The following is a 15,749-nucleotide window of genomic DNA, read 5'->3' as shown; positions in this document are numbered from 1 at the left end:
TGTGCATGGAATATACCATAGCTATTACATGCCCGGTGTATTGGCAAGCATCTACATAAACCATACTCACCAGCTACAGGCTGCTACCTTGGTGGTATACCAGAAAGACCTACATAAGAGGGTGAGAGTTGCAAAGTCAGTGGCCACACCTGTGGCATTGCTACAGGGTGGGTGCATCATTAAAATACATCAACAGTACATGTCCACAATACTACCACATATGCACATCTATTTATCACTACTATGCAGCAACAAACTATATCTATGACATGTCAGTTATGCATGATCTACCGGTACAGATGTGGATGTATACGCAACAGTGGTATACTGATGTGCCCTATGGGCTTACCTGCATGGTCCTCGGCCAGTGTGTGGGTAGCACCCACCTCCACAAAGGTGTCTGGCAGTTGGTGGCTATGCAGACAGGCAGGTGACACGAGGCTGGCTAGAAGCTCCTCCACATGTGTTGAGGGGGATGGATGGCATGGCCTCCCCTGTGGCGAGGTGATCACCCCAGACTGCAGCAGCACATTGACGGGCATTTTGAAGCAGGTCAGAACAATGATGCTGGACCTGATCATAACTGTGGTTGTGCAGTCTGACATCATTGACCCTGTGGACTACATCATTCCACAGGGTGGTCCACTACTGCTGATCATGGGTGGCGTGGCCAAACAATACAGGGTAGTGCTGTATGAGGTGGTTTACCAGAACATCATTTTCAGCTGCTGAGTACGTCAGAAGTCTTCCATGGGGCAGCGTGCCTGAAAGACATAAAGATGGACACAGGTGTGAGCAAGTCATGCAGCAAGGTTACCATTGTTCTTAATACACATCACTGTCACCCCACCACCATATCAGTGACAACAAACTGTACACACAACTCAATAGGTATGGCTACAGTATACCTACCAGTGGGGCAGATATTGTATTGTACCACACTTTGTGCAATGTGTTTGTAGCCACGTTCCCTGTGTGGACACTATCATTGCTGGCCTGTTACAGACTATTCACCTGCATGACATTGTCAGGGCCACTATGGTTCTATATTTGCCTGTGGTATGCTTGCTATGTGGTTGCTGCACATCTGACATTCTGTGTTATTGGGGTTATCTATGCATGCTCTTGGACATGTTCTGGGATTGTGTAGACTATTACTACCGACATATGTTCTATAACAGTGACACAATAGTATGTATATGTACTGCTGTCCAGCAGAACCACCTCTCCAAACTCATCTGCCCATGTTACCAGGCCACATCACATGTGTGATCACCCTGGGCCTTCTTCATGTATTGGTCCAGCAATACCTTCAGGTGGAACCAACTCAGAGGATGTTGCCTCCCCCCTGGGGGCACACACAGACATTTTCTTGTCCCCTGATGTCAGGTCCAGGGTCTGTTCCATAACGGGCTCCACAGACACATGTGGGATGTGCTACATCTCCTTGAGGCACCCAGTACACATTCAGAGGGCCCACATGCTCCTCCTGCTCAGCCTCCAGGCCAGGCACCTTTGGGACATGCACTGCTATTGTGAGTAGCAGTAAGAGGAAGGCTTGTTCCCATTGTTTCCATATTGGGGCCCATGAGGCATCCACATCACAGAAAATACAAACCATCCAGTGTGTTTACCCACCATGTGTCACATACAACCCCTGTAGGCTGTCCTCTGTATCTAGCAACCCTGGCAACTCCAGAACTATACGTGCCATACTTCTCCATATTCCCATTCCATACTTCACAGACAAGGGCAATGTGGTCCCAACAAGGGGTTCACATGTGACATACCTGTCCATGTTGTACAGACTGACAGCTATAGGTATCTGTATGTATTGTTATGTGTGCTGTTTCCTCACACATAGAATGCAGCACTGTGGTGGTAATATAGGGGACATATATTTACATACATATATGTGTGTGTTTGTGTGTTTGTATATATGTAGACATGTGCACATAGGTATATATCTATATATGTGTAGATATATATGTATATATGTATCTATATATATATATATATATATATATATATATATATATATATATATATATATATATGTGTGTGTGTGTGTGTCTACACATAGGTATCTGTATATTTGTGCACATACATGTAGATATATATATATATATATATATATATATATATATATATATATATATATATATATACACACATATGCATACCTATATATGGACTACATTCAAACATCAAGTCCACAATCTCACAACACCTTCCTGCACAGCTGCATTGTTCTGCCTTGCTACAATACAGACAGGTGCAACATATGGACACAGCCTGACATTTAGGGGTATATGTAGGGCCAGATTGCAGGTAACCCTTTTACACACCGATGACATTCCTGCAAGCTACAATTCAGGTTAACCCGAGTATCCTGCAAGAGGTGGGCTGTGGAACCCACGTGCCCATCATTATGGCATTACTTCCATCACTAGCTATTGGCCACAGTAATATATGTACTTCCCATTACACAACACACAATATGATGGCTTACATCTTATCAGTCAGTGGTGCTCTGCATGGTTAATGGGTATGGCCCACTACCCACAGGGACAGACTCTATTGTCCTTAGCAGTTGTTCAGCTGAACATCATTACAACAACACCTGAAGGCATATAAATCATTCCACATCATCTATTCCATTATTATGGACCAAGTACTATGGTCAATTGCATGCATATATACTTCTGAGAATGAAGTCTCTTCTCGATGGTTTGCTGGGTGGTTTATTTTTTGTTTGTTTGTGCCTTACATGCACTCTCTCTCTCTCTCTCTCTCTCTCTCTCTCTCTTGGTCTCTCTCCAATAAATGGATTGAGCTGCTTTGAATAGATTGCAGCATAGATTTTGTAGGTGATGCACATGATCAGGTGATGGCCTCTGCACCAATCAGTGTCCTCCACTTGCTACCTGCATGCAGCATGCTGTGTAGTACTTCCATTTACTACTGTATGGCAACCAACTACTATAAATCCCTACATCATGTGGGTGCGATCCTTTTACCTTTTCTGTATGGTGGGCATCCTTCCTGTGTGTGGGTAGCAGTGTTACAGACTGCAGATAGCAATACCTCTTACAGGAGAACCTGCACACTTAGGCCAGCTGTATATTTGTAGGAGGTTCCAGAACAGCAGAGAGAGTGTTACTAGTGTTGTTGCATGCATTGTCTGTTTGTGTGTACATACTAGTTTAACTTGGAATGCAGTCTGTCTGCATAGCTCTCAGCTGTGGGCCTATCCACTTGATGGCCAGAGGTGTGCCTATTATGTTTTGTCTGTCCACCACACAGGTCTTGTGTCAGATATATCATTGGCAGTGTGTGTGTTGAGTGCTATAAATACATGGCTACATCCATTTCTGTTTCTAACGTCATATTCCTGACTAAGGATATGTTGCAGACTATCCTGTAACACCAGTGACTTGCTTAGTGTATGACAACAGTATTTCACCTATGGGCCTGTGTTTCAGCCTCTGTCCTCCACCTACATACCAGGCTTTGTACATATGACATGCTGTCAGGGGTTGTTATATAGTGGGCCTTGAGTATGTCATGCTGCCATTCCTGCCATCAGTCCACTGCTGTTATGGCCCCCCACACATATTGTGGGGTTGGATCCATATATGTGTGAGCTTCACCTACACAATACATGTGTGCCCTTATGCACTCCAGAGGCCAGTGTATGTAACAGTGGTATATGGCCCTGTATGTCAGTCTATGGTAGGTGGGATGCACCATAACTAACCTAGGCTGTTACAACATGTGGGGGTATCAGAGGTAAGCTGCCTTAAGGTATCTGGATGTACATTACCATACAATTCACCTTGGGTAAATGCAGGCCTACTGCTTCCTGCCATACAGACTGTTCTGTTTGTCAGTGTGATTATGATGGTGTCCATTATGCCTTGTTATGTAACAGATACATCCCATTGTGTAAATTGAGGACTTTACCTCCTAGGGATTGTGTACAGAGTGTAGATAGAGGCTGCTGTACTATACATCTGCATTACTTACTGTTGACTGATTGGTATCCTGTGGCACAGTCTGTCTTTCCTATTGTACTACTTGAAGACCTCGGCCTGGACAGCAACATATGTAAACCTTTCCAGATTACTGTATTAATATAATTGTTTCACAGTTGCATTACTCTGTTTATATGTATGTCAGTGTCAAAACAGCTATATGACATGGCATATACAACTGTAATAGTACACAAATAAAGCTTTCCCATGTATGCAAACCTGTGTGTGGTGTTATATCCTTTGACCTCTTTGTGGGTATATGTTACAGGCAACAATTGTCATTTGTATGGGTGGCTCATGCAGTCTTCAGTTGGTAAGGTGGAAACTGTAGGCATAGTGGCTGTTATGTATTGTGCACACCTTCTACATCTTCCTATCCATAACTCTGTGTGTGTATGTGCAGTTAAACATATATATGTTGTGATGCTAATTAGATCAGATTACATGTGTCCAGTGGACATGTGTGCGAAATGGACAGCGATGAATGGGGTGGTATTTTTTTTTGGGAACAGGTTGCCCTTTTTTTTCAGGTGAGAGTGGGATGTTGTAGTGGGATAGTAGGAATACTTGGGGAGGTAGGTTGGGTAGGTTAACAGACAAGACCAACAAGAAGTATATAGGGGTGGTATATGACACATGTGGGGGTAAAAACCTTGATGGGGAGGGGTGTTGGGAAATCAGGAGCCAATGAGCCCCCTAGTGGAAACAGTGGGACTGAGATCCCCACCCGTGGGCAGTCAGAGATCCAGGCCAACCCTCTAGTCGTGACATGCAGCACTCAAACTGGCATAGCAGATCTCCGATTTCCCTGCAGAGCTCACTATGCACCACAACCCGTACCTGGTGATGGGTGACAGTTTCCTGTCTGTGCCCACTCCCGGGGGGGGGTGCGCCCCATCCCCTGAGGCAGTTCCACCAGAAGATGGTGCAGGACCAATGGATGAGGAGGTCTCAGGTTGGGCCCCAGATGTGCTGGTGCCCAGTGCCAAGGCCAGCTGAAGTGGGACAGGTTGGTCCGCTGGGACCCGCATTCCCATACGTGGTATGGTGTTTATGGTTTATCAACATATGTCTGTTAGTAATAGTCAACACATTCCATGATTAGGTATATCAGCATGCATAGATATTCCCATTAACCCAGACACTAGTCATGGAACAGCTGCTAAGGAAATGGAACACATGCATATATGGGACCACAGCGGTAATAACATATATGGGATCACAGTGGTAATAATAACAGCATGCAGGTACATTGATGGCACCATGCCACCAATGTTGGAGTATTTCAACATAGCACATGCATAGAAACAGATTTATAAAATTATCAAGCAATAGGACATATGTCCCAACATTAAAGTGGAGTCATCACGTACCAGTTGAGGTGGGTATTTAGTGTATTGTTGGAGATATGGTGGGGGAGATGTCAATTAACAACTAGTATATTCCTGTAGTTCGCATTACTTTCCTAGTCAGTGCTGTTATCTGTACCTTACAAGTATTACTACACTACCCTATTGCCTTCATTTGGACAGTGATATGGCTGTCTACAGCTATATACATGGACTGGTTTTACCTGCAATATACACTTCTTACCTGGTATACCTGTGGAGGAATTGTTTGCTAACACTAACTGTTTCTACACATACTCCCAGATTCCAAGTTGATGTTATGCACATACCTGTCCATCTCTTTTTGCACAGACTCTGGCCATGTCTTGACCACATGTAGGTGAAGTGGGACATATGTAGACTATTGCCCTCTTCAACCTTTAATGACTTACAACACTCTTATACAGGATTTCCTAGACATTTATATCATGTAGCAGAGTATGGGTGACAGTGATCAGTGATACCTTATTATTCAGAGCAACTGCAACACTCACAATGCCATACAATACCAGCATAAACAGTACCAGTACAGGGTTTCAAGCTTTTATTTCTCGGCACAATGTTCATATCTGACGGACCTGTGGGAGCAATGTTTGTTAGCACTTCCTGAATGTTGCCACACAAAGTACCAGCTTTCACATTAGTATTATGCACTTACATCTCGCTCTGTTACTGTACACACTCTGGTCACAGCTTGACAACATGGAGGTATAGATGGGACATATGTGACTTATTGCTCTCATAACATTTTGGGGAGTTGCTAGTGTGACAGGTTTGTTCTTATAGATATGTGTCAATCAGTTGTATTTCCTATTTGCTTCCTAAACATATGGGATCATCCCACTGATTTCCCAGGGTGACAGGCAGCAGTTATGAGCCACTTAACTGGACATTCTGGACATATCTGTACAGTTGTGGGGTATGATTCTGTATGCAGAATACTACCACTCCCAGGATTTGAACCATGGCTGTGTGTGCTAAAAATACAACAGTTCACATCTCAGTTGCGTGTTCAGATTTTGTTGTCTGTCTTTTCACTGTTTTCTGTCTATGTGTTTCTCAGTTGTACTAAATGACCTCTGGGGATTACACCAGTCATATACAGATATTCCTACACATTTTATTTATGTTGCACAGTGTGGGTAACAGTGCTTAATACAGCAGTACTATTAAGTGATTGCAAATTTACATTACCATATGATAACAGAGTAAACACATGCAGTCCAGCAGTTAGACCTTTATTGTCAGGCTATTATGCTTTTATTTACATACAACCTATATGAGACTCTTCCTGCCATATTCTCTGGTGTATGCAGTACTTGCCTTAAACAATACAGGTTTTATACTGGCAATTAACTTACTAATACTTTTAGATTTATTTCCTATGACAGTACATGCAAAAGTATTACTAACCTGCCTCACGTCACAACCTCTCCAAGCCACATCCATGGGCCTCCTGGTTTGTGGCCCGCTCACATGCCACTGTTAAGGACATAATAGGAATATTTAGCCATACCTATCGATAATATACATGAGCTGGCAATTACTAAACAGGTAGTGGAGTGATACTTTCACACAGCTGGGACCATCCCTGCTGTCCTAGCCTCTTGGATCCACTGATCCAAGAGATCCCCCTTTCATCACTTCAGGTTGGCATAGTGATGCCTGACCTGCTCACCAGTTCGGGATATGCCAGTGGCACTGGTGAGGTCACGGGAGAGATGGTCCCAGGCTTCCGCTTTATATTGGGAACCCTGGTACTGGCCCTGCAGCAGTCTCTGCTCATGGTCTTTGACAAGGAGTCCTGCCATGACTCTGGAATCCTGAATGCCCCAGTGCTGTGCTTGAAAGCGCATTCCCTCTCCCCTTCCTGACATGGTGCATGCAAGGGGAAGCTACTACCAGTTATGAAATGTATTCCAGACTGTTGGGTGTAAGTAGGGCCAATTTCCCACACTTTGCCATGATTGGACAGTTTTGAAAAGGCTAAGCTATGGGCAAACCTGCTTACCTAAGGTTGGCATTGTTTAAAGGGGTATACCACTGGGCAAATTGAGTTAGCTGGCCTACACATTGCTTACACCTACTAAGCTGGCCTGTGCAATGCTTAGCATTGCTTAACATTTACTTTGCATTATATTTGCTTTTTGGCATTGATTTATTATTCATTGCATGTTTTATATATACATACACACACATATATATATATATATATATATATATATATATATATATATATATATATATATATATATATATATATATATATATATATATATATATATATATGTCTGCTATCCATGATTCATGTGTGCACACACTGTTTGGGGTCCTTGTCTTTAATAGGGGACTTCAACACTCTATTACGATTACACCTCACTTCTGGGCATATAGGATCCTGGGTTCAAGACCTGCAAAGCTGTTCATTTTGTTGCTGGGCAGAAGAGCGGCTGTTGGATACAGAGTGATTAAGGCACTTTTAAGCACTTGTAAGCAGGTGTGCATGGGTTTGCAGGAGGGTAAGCTATGCTAACCTTTAGTAAAATATGCTTAGAGAGAGTTAGCTTCCATATTGCTTAACCTCTGTGCGCATTGCTTACCCCCGCACAAACAGGCTTAAACCTGCTTACTGGTGCTTACATATGCTTACTCCTGCTTATTACTGCTTAATAGTGCTTACATTTGCTTACTCCCCACTACCACTGCACTAATTTAGACAGTAGTGTCTAATGGTTCTTGGAAAGGTGAGGGATGTTGAAGCTGTGTGGAGTTATCATTCATTACACATTTTACCTTCCATTTGTATCCTTGATTCCTGTGTACATATACTGTATGGGGCACATGTGATTATCTGTGGACATTGCAACATTATGACACTGACACTTCACATCTGCATTTAATGTAGTACCCCAGTTCACAAATATATGTTATTTAGTAGGTTATGAAATTAAAAATATTGGTCATAACATGGAAAGTGCAGCAGTGGGACTCGAACTGGAAATGACTGTGCATAAGGCAAATGCACTGCCCACTACACTATTGCTGTACTGCTTTATTTGCATATATCTTCCTTTTTATCCTCTTCTGCCATTTAAGCTGCATTAACCATAGCTAAGCGATGGGCAAATCCGTGCACCTATGGTTAAATGTAATCTGTTTCATAAAAATTAAAAGTATCTTTATATTGTTTGTGTTTACTATTGCTCTTGTACATGTGGGGGGATGTTACTGGGGGTATGCAGACACCTATGAGCAGTCTTGCTCATTCTTTTAGGGCTTTCTGCTGTTCTTCATTGCAGGGGTGTGAATATTCTGAGAGCTCTGCTCTCAGACATGCCCCCAGCACTCTTACACACTCAGTGTAAGATTATGAGCTCAGGCAGCGCGTCTTCATTAATATTCATGGCATGCTGCCATCCTGCTCCTAAATGTCTGCTTCTGTGGAGGACTAAGCTAGTCCTGCATGGAAGAATAGTGAATCCGGGGGTAGGTTTACTGATACTTGTGTAGATAGACATTTGTTTGCAGCAGTTCATAATCAGCAAGCTTCATCACAATGTTTGTATTTCACAGGCTACTGATTGGTAATAATTTATGGTAGATAATGCATACAGTTCAACACATACAATACTGTTAGTACCAGATATATTAGATTCTCATATGTCACAAGTTGAGATGATTGAGCATACAAAATATTTATAACTGTTGTATTCATTAATTTATGTATGTTCACCAAATTATCATGCTGCCTGTCTCAGATGTTTGTCATATGGCTTGCCTATTGTCCACAATATTGTCCTATCACTTCATCCTCCTTTTAACCATGACAGTCAGTGGCTGTACTGTCTGCAGCTAATGATTTATATGAATAACCTCTCTATTTGAGCAGTCATACATTCATACAAAGCTAGTGACCTAGGTGGGTGTCTCTATGCCTATACAGTTGTTCCCAAAAGAATAGTGATGTCCTGATTATGAATAGGACATTTAGGGTCAGGCATTTGTGAGGTAACTCTGTCCATAATGGATGTGTGTCAGTCTCTGTGTACATTGTCATCATATTCATATTAGGTTCTGCTATGACATTCATGGGACTGTTCTAAGTGATAGACATTTGCTTTGCTTTTCTGTTGTGTTTTGCAATTAATCTTAACAGAGCATGGGACATGTGGACATTCTCCTACCAGACAATGATGACAAGTGCATGCCAGGTCACTGCTAGAGTTTTTTGAGGACAATGGTGAGAATGACAATGATTATGATGAGGAACCTGGACCAGCCCTGCCCCAGCCATCATGCCTGCACCCCAGGGGAGATGACGACATAACCATAATCAAGGCAATTATTGGAAGGAGATCTGGAAGGTCATGACTAATGTGTTCCAAACACAGGTGAAGGACATGGACTCCTTTTTTTCATTATATGACACAGACTATACATAGTTTATTCAGGGAGACAGCTTGTGAAGTAATTTGGGAGTCTCAGTCCCATCAGCCTGGTCCCTCCAGTCCATAAGCATTGCCTGTGTGTTCCACTTGAGTCATGCTGCCAGTACTGTGATTGCCATTTAATGTATTGTACTTTATATGCACTGTTGTAAATACATACCATGTATCTGTCATGCTGACGTGCTATTGTCTTGTCACATTTACTTCTGTTGCAATATGTGCATGACACACATTAACATATTACAGTTTCTTCCACATTCAACTGTACATGAATGATGGCAGTTTACCTGAAGCTACTGCTGCAAGTGGTAGCCTCTACACATGTGGTTTACCTGGCTAAATGACAGACAACACATGCTGTCCATACTCCATCACTAACACTGTGACATGGTATGGAATTGTGTATTGCCTATCAGGTATGTGCAATAGACATACATGTCATTCCACATTTGTTTTGGATGACAGTTATCATGATGTCCCACTGGCATGATGTGGTGTTGTATGCCATGGATTGGCAATACTCATTCCATGTGGAATCATATACAGATATATCCTGTCTATGTGCAGTCCTCCGTTTCTGACTGCATCAAACAGCAGTGTAGTATTAATCTATACATGATGTTACTGATAATACTTTCTTTAACAGTACATTACACCATGTTAGATGTATGTAAAATTTCCACATCCATTACTTATTGACATCAGTTTACACCTTCTGCAAATAGTTGTACACATTGACTGAATGTACATGTTTGTGCACAAAGTAGGATACATTCTGACACAGAATTGTACCTTTGACATGTGAGCATTCAATGACTTATGCTGATGTGCTGTAGTGACACTCACAGGAGTGTCCTCTGTAATGAGCAGGGTGGTTGACCTACATCTGCATTTCTTTTTGATATTTGCATGTTAGTATATGTGTAAGTGTTTGAAATTAATTTTTTGCATCCATGTCCATGTTGGTGTTACACGATTGCACATTACTATGCATGTTTGTTTTATACATGCCCAGCTTTATGGATGTCAGCAATAACTCTGGCCATTTGACATACATTTTCCATTTGGTTAATTGCATTTCTCTTTGGCTTCTACAGCATCCTGTGTGCTTATACATGCGTTTTCACACATGCACTTTCAGTGTGCCAACTTACTTTGTCCTGCTTTTCCCTGATGTGGGTCCAAGGTGTCCACCTACCTTCCACACTCATGTTCCACACTTATTTAAAAAAAAGTGAAAACATATAGGTAGATGGATAGATAGATAGATAGATAGATAGATAGATAGATAGATAGATAGATAGATAGATAGATAGATGTATAGTTATCAGTGTGCTTGAATTGTGCTCATCTTTCCATTACTTTGTTGATGTGCAACGTGACTGGTCAACCATTTCTCATTATTTACAGATTACTTGCAGATTTGTTTAGTGCACCATTGAGACTGCATTACTCCATTGTGTGCTGAGCTATTCTGAGTTTCTTATGGTACATTTACATATTATAATATTTTCCGCAAGTTTCACAATGATATCTGTGAAATGCACTGGATTATGCAATCTTTAGAGAATATGGCCCCTAATCTGTCTTTGTCTCTCTCTCTCTCTCTCTCTCTCTCTATATATATATATATATATATATATATACATATATAAATATATGTGTGGCTCTCTCTCTCTTTTCTCTTTATTTAGGATCTTTTTTGAATAGTTTATCTTCAGATCATTGACTATTCCACATTTGAAAACCACAAATATTGAAGATGATGATATCAAGCTGTCATTAAAATAAGTAAAATAAAAAATGAAGTCTTTTTTGCATGGAGCAAGCCTCCCACACCTTTAAATATATCAGCTTTGAGATCTCACAACAGTGGAGAAGAAGGAAAATATCCTTACACCACTGTTAGCTATCTTGCACAGAAAAATCATGGAGAGTCTAAGTGCAAACAATGTAAGTGAATAAGACACTGCGAGATGTAAATGGGATACAGATGGACATTTAGCCTGCACACACCAATGAAATATACTTTAGGGTAATGCAGACAGTACTGTAAATTTAACATCTGCATTCCAATGAAATTAAGGACACCCTCTATATCTGTCTAAATATATAGATAACTAGATACATACATATAGATGTACAGTATATAAATAACATTCCCACTGACCCCCACCCTTACAATGTATATATCCCATTAACCACACCCTTTCTATGGTTTTGGCAACTCCTAATGAAGGAAATAAAAATAAGGCCTGCATAATAAATTTGGAAGCCTAAAAGATGCCAAATGGTATTTCTCAGAGATGAGATGATAATCATTGTCATTTTTTATATTTGGGGTCAAATGAGATAATAGATCAAGTTTCTAAACAAAAAGCAATAAAAATTATAAGAGACATGTTTCAGAGCAATAACAAAATATGTGTGCAGTGCACTGAAGATCATGATAGGTGTGAATAATTTTGAATTATTCATCTAAGTTTACATCTGCACAGCCAGTGACTGATACTCTAAACAGAAATGCAGCATTAACGTACATTTAATCTTGGTATATACCTGATGAGACACCTACAACAGGTGAAGAGGCCAAAAACTACCTCACAAAAAGGATCCTAGGCCTTAAACACATGTCCTACATGGACAGACTCAAGAAACTTTAGCTGTTCTCAGTTTCTTATCATCTACTTAGAGGTGACCTCTGCTTACTTTACAAAGCCATGTCTGACCCAGCCCTACTTGAAATGCTACACATAAAGAAATCCCAATCTCCCCATGTCACACGCTCCAGAGATCACAACCTCATTTCCACAATTAACAGAACATGCTGGAGGGACAAGTTCATTTCCCAAAGACTGCCCATACTCTGGAATAAGCTTTCCATTCATGTCAAGCAAAGCATCTCGCTGGTCCAGTTCAAGAGAAATCTTGACGAGTGGATGGGTAACATAAAGTTCACTCCAGGGATCATTCCAGTTGCCCTACTGGATAGGGGCACTGTGAACTAACATCAGGTGGCACTTTGCCTGGGTAATTTTTTGGGGCTAGGCTTGTAAAGGCTCAAGGGCCATTAGCCTAGTACACACCAATGAACCTATGTTTGGTTAAACTAAGATAATAATTGTATACAATAGGTAATTTGTAAATGTGCTCCAGTACTTTTAGTTCTTGGGTGCACAGTGAGGAGTGGGATCAGCACATTGGACCAGCCACCTGCAAACTGAAATAAAAATAAAAATGCAGCCAAATATTTGAATGTGTGAGATAATAGAATACTGAAAATAACTTTTGGGATATTACAAATTAAAGAGCACTAACACCTTAATAATGCAATATAATATAATATAATATATTATAATGTAATATATCTTGCAATCAGCTATTCCGATGACCTGAGTTCATATTACACTGCTTGAGAAAAACAGCTTAAACCCTCATTTGTTCATGCCACTGGTTGTCAGGACATATATGAATGAGAATGTTTTTCTAATGTGTCTGTTTAGTAGCTCCTCTGACCACACTGCATCCAGTAGAAAGAGTGAGACAGACTTTATATTGACTATCAAAGATCAGAGGTGAAGCTAGCTCTTCTGGCACACTCTGCCATTCCCCATTCTAGTATCCCCCTCAATTTTAATTTGAGGTGCAAAGGGGAAAAAAGGTCCTTGCATACTTGATGTCCAAAAAAAATGTTTCTTTACTTTAAACTATAGCAAATCACTTGTTAAAGTGCAACAAGTAGCTTAATACAGCTAATCAAGAGGACTATGAGCCATAGCTCTTCAGTAATGAACCAAACCACAAATGGAGTGCTGAAGCACTTCCACAAATTCATTTAGAAAATGAATGCCAATAATGAAGATCACACCTCCTAACACCTTATACTTGGGATGCCTGTCTTCGGCATCCCACCCTAGCTACTTCTCTGTCAGTGATCAATCTTTCTCTGAGGTGCAACAGCATTGGAGTAACAGTGATGAAGTAAGGAGGTATGGTACAGCATCCCACATGAAATATAGGACTGGGAGATTTGCATCATTTCAAAAAGTGCCTATTTTAAGAATTTGCTTTCAATGATATTGTTATACACTGAAGTTCATTCGTTAGCACTAGGCTATGTTTCCTTGCAGGCCATCTTAACCCTAGTCAAATTTCCCAGCCTAAAGTTAAGAATCAAACCCTGTACTTTGTGTTTGTCAGGTAAATACCTTAATCATTATGTCAAAACCAAACCCTGTTAAAAGTTTGAATCAAAACCTACACCTTTTGTCACAAAGGTAAACAAGTTAACCATTATAGCCCCCCCCCCCAAACATGTGTTCTAAGTCTGTGTGTTCTTGAGCTCCTGCAATAGTCAATTATGTTACCAGGCTTTTGTGACATGAGTTTGGGGACATCAAACAGATGTAGTGGAACATAACATAATCTAGTATAATATAATAGACTAGAATAGAATAGAATAGAATAGAATAGAATAGAATAGAATATAGTACAGTATAATATCTTACCAAGTATATAAGGAAACATTGAGTTGTTTATCATTATCTTCCAGATCACTGAGGGAAAACCAAGGATAGACTTTATCAAATGCCCTACATGGAAGTGCAGATGCAGATCCAGCTCTTTCTGCCTTTAGTGATCAACAAGCCAAGTTTCAATGGATTGGGTTAGACAATCTGGGTCTCAATGTAACGAATTAACAATGGGCATTGCTTCCATCAGATTAAATACTATAGTATCATATGATATTGTAAATATGGAGTTGAAGATTGTGAATATAACATTATAATGATGGAACTGAAGTCTACGAACATTACTGCCATAGGAAGAACTACTGAAACTAAAAGTAGTTTTGTAAGGCTGATGAAATCTAAGGAATATATGTCATGGCTCTTGTCACCAGATAAATGTCACTAATGTTACCAGACATGACTTACTGTTTTTCTTTTCTAAAAGGATATACATTTACAAACAAGCATGCATATGAAAATTATGTCAAAATCTTGAGTGAAGAAGCATGAGTTATTGTTCCTTTATTGTTCCTCTAAAATGCTGTAGTCAAGAAAGTTGTCCTTTTATTTTGACTCAACATATACAGCTTTCACAATCTTTCAAACATAGTGATGGAAAAGATTGCAGTGTTCTGCCAGCTAACATAACTAATGCTCTGTAAAGATTAGATTTAATGGGCTGTTAATCTATTAACAGCTGTGCTAAATGCGCCAATCTGCATATAAAGATTAGATAATTATTGCAACATGCAGAAAAGACCTCAGGGACACTGGAAAACCATCATGTCAGCTTGTTTTAATATTTCCTGAAGTACAAAGAATACGTTTCTATAAACAGAAAACCTATCTTTTATCTGACATACCCACTGCTATCATCCCAAATAACCAAAGTAAAATGGTGAACTTGCCCCATCTCCTGACTTATCTGTTCTCTAGGACTAAACTTGTCCATGACACTGTTATTACAGCTTCAGTAGTCAGTGGCAGTTAAAGTGAAATTTCCTACTGTTCCTAGTAAAATGCACACACTATATATACATATATATATATATATATATATATATATATATATATATATATATTTGTGTGTGTGTGTGTTTATTTATGTGTTACTGCAAAATCTATTTGGTACAGTATGGAGGTGTTTTCTGCTGTACTCTTGGCATGTCTACAACAGTTTTTTTTTCTCTCCTGGATGAATCATCTCAAGTTATCTATGTCTTTGGCACATGACCAACTCTACTAAAGTTCTCATATAAACCTACTATGTTTCCACTATTTGCTTTAAAAAAAAAAGTAAAATTAACACACTGCACATGGAGACCACAGACATCAGCACAGCCACAAACATCCAGGCCTAAATTA

This window comes from Protopterus annectens, chromosome 6.part0 (assembly GCF_019279795.1).
Source record: "Protopterus annectens isolate FY-2018-M chromosome 6.part0, PAN1.0, whole genome shotgun sequence".
NCBI classification, from domain to species: Eukaryota; Metazoa; Chordata; order Ceratodontiformes; family Protopteridae; genus Protopterus; species Protopterus annectens.
Note: the sequence above shows the minus strand (reverse complement) of the source record.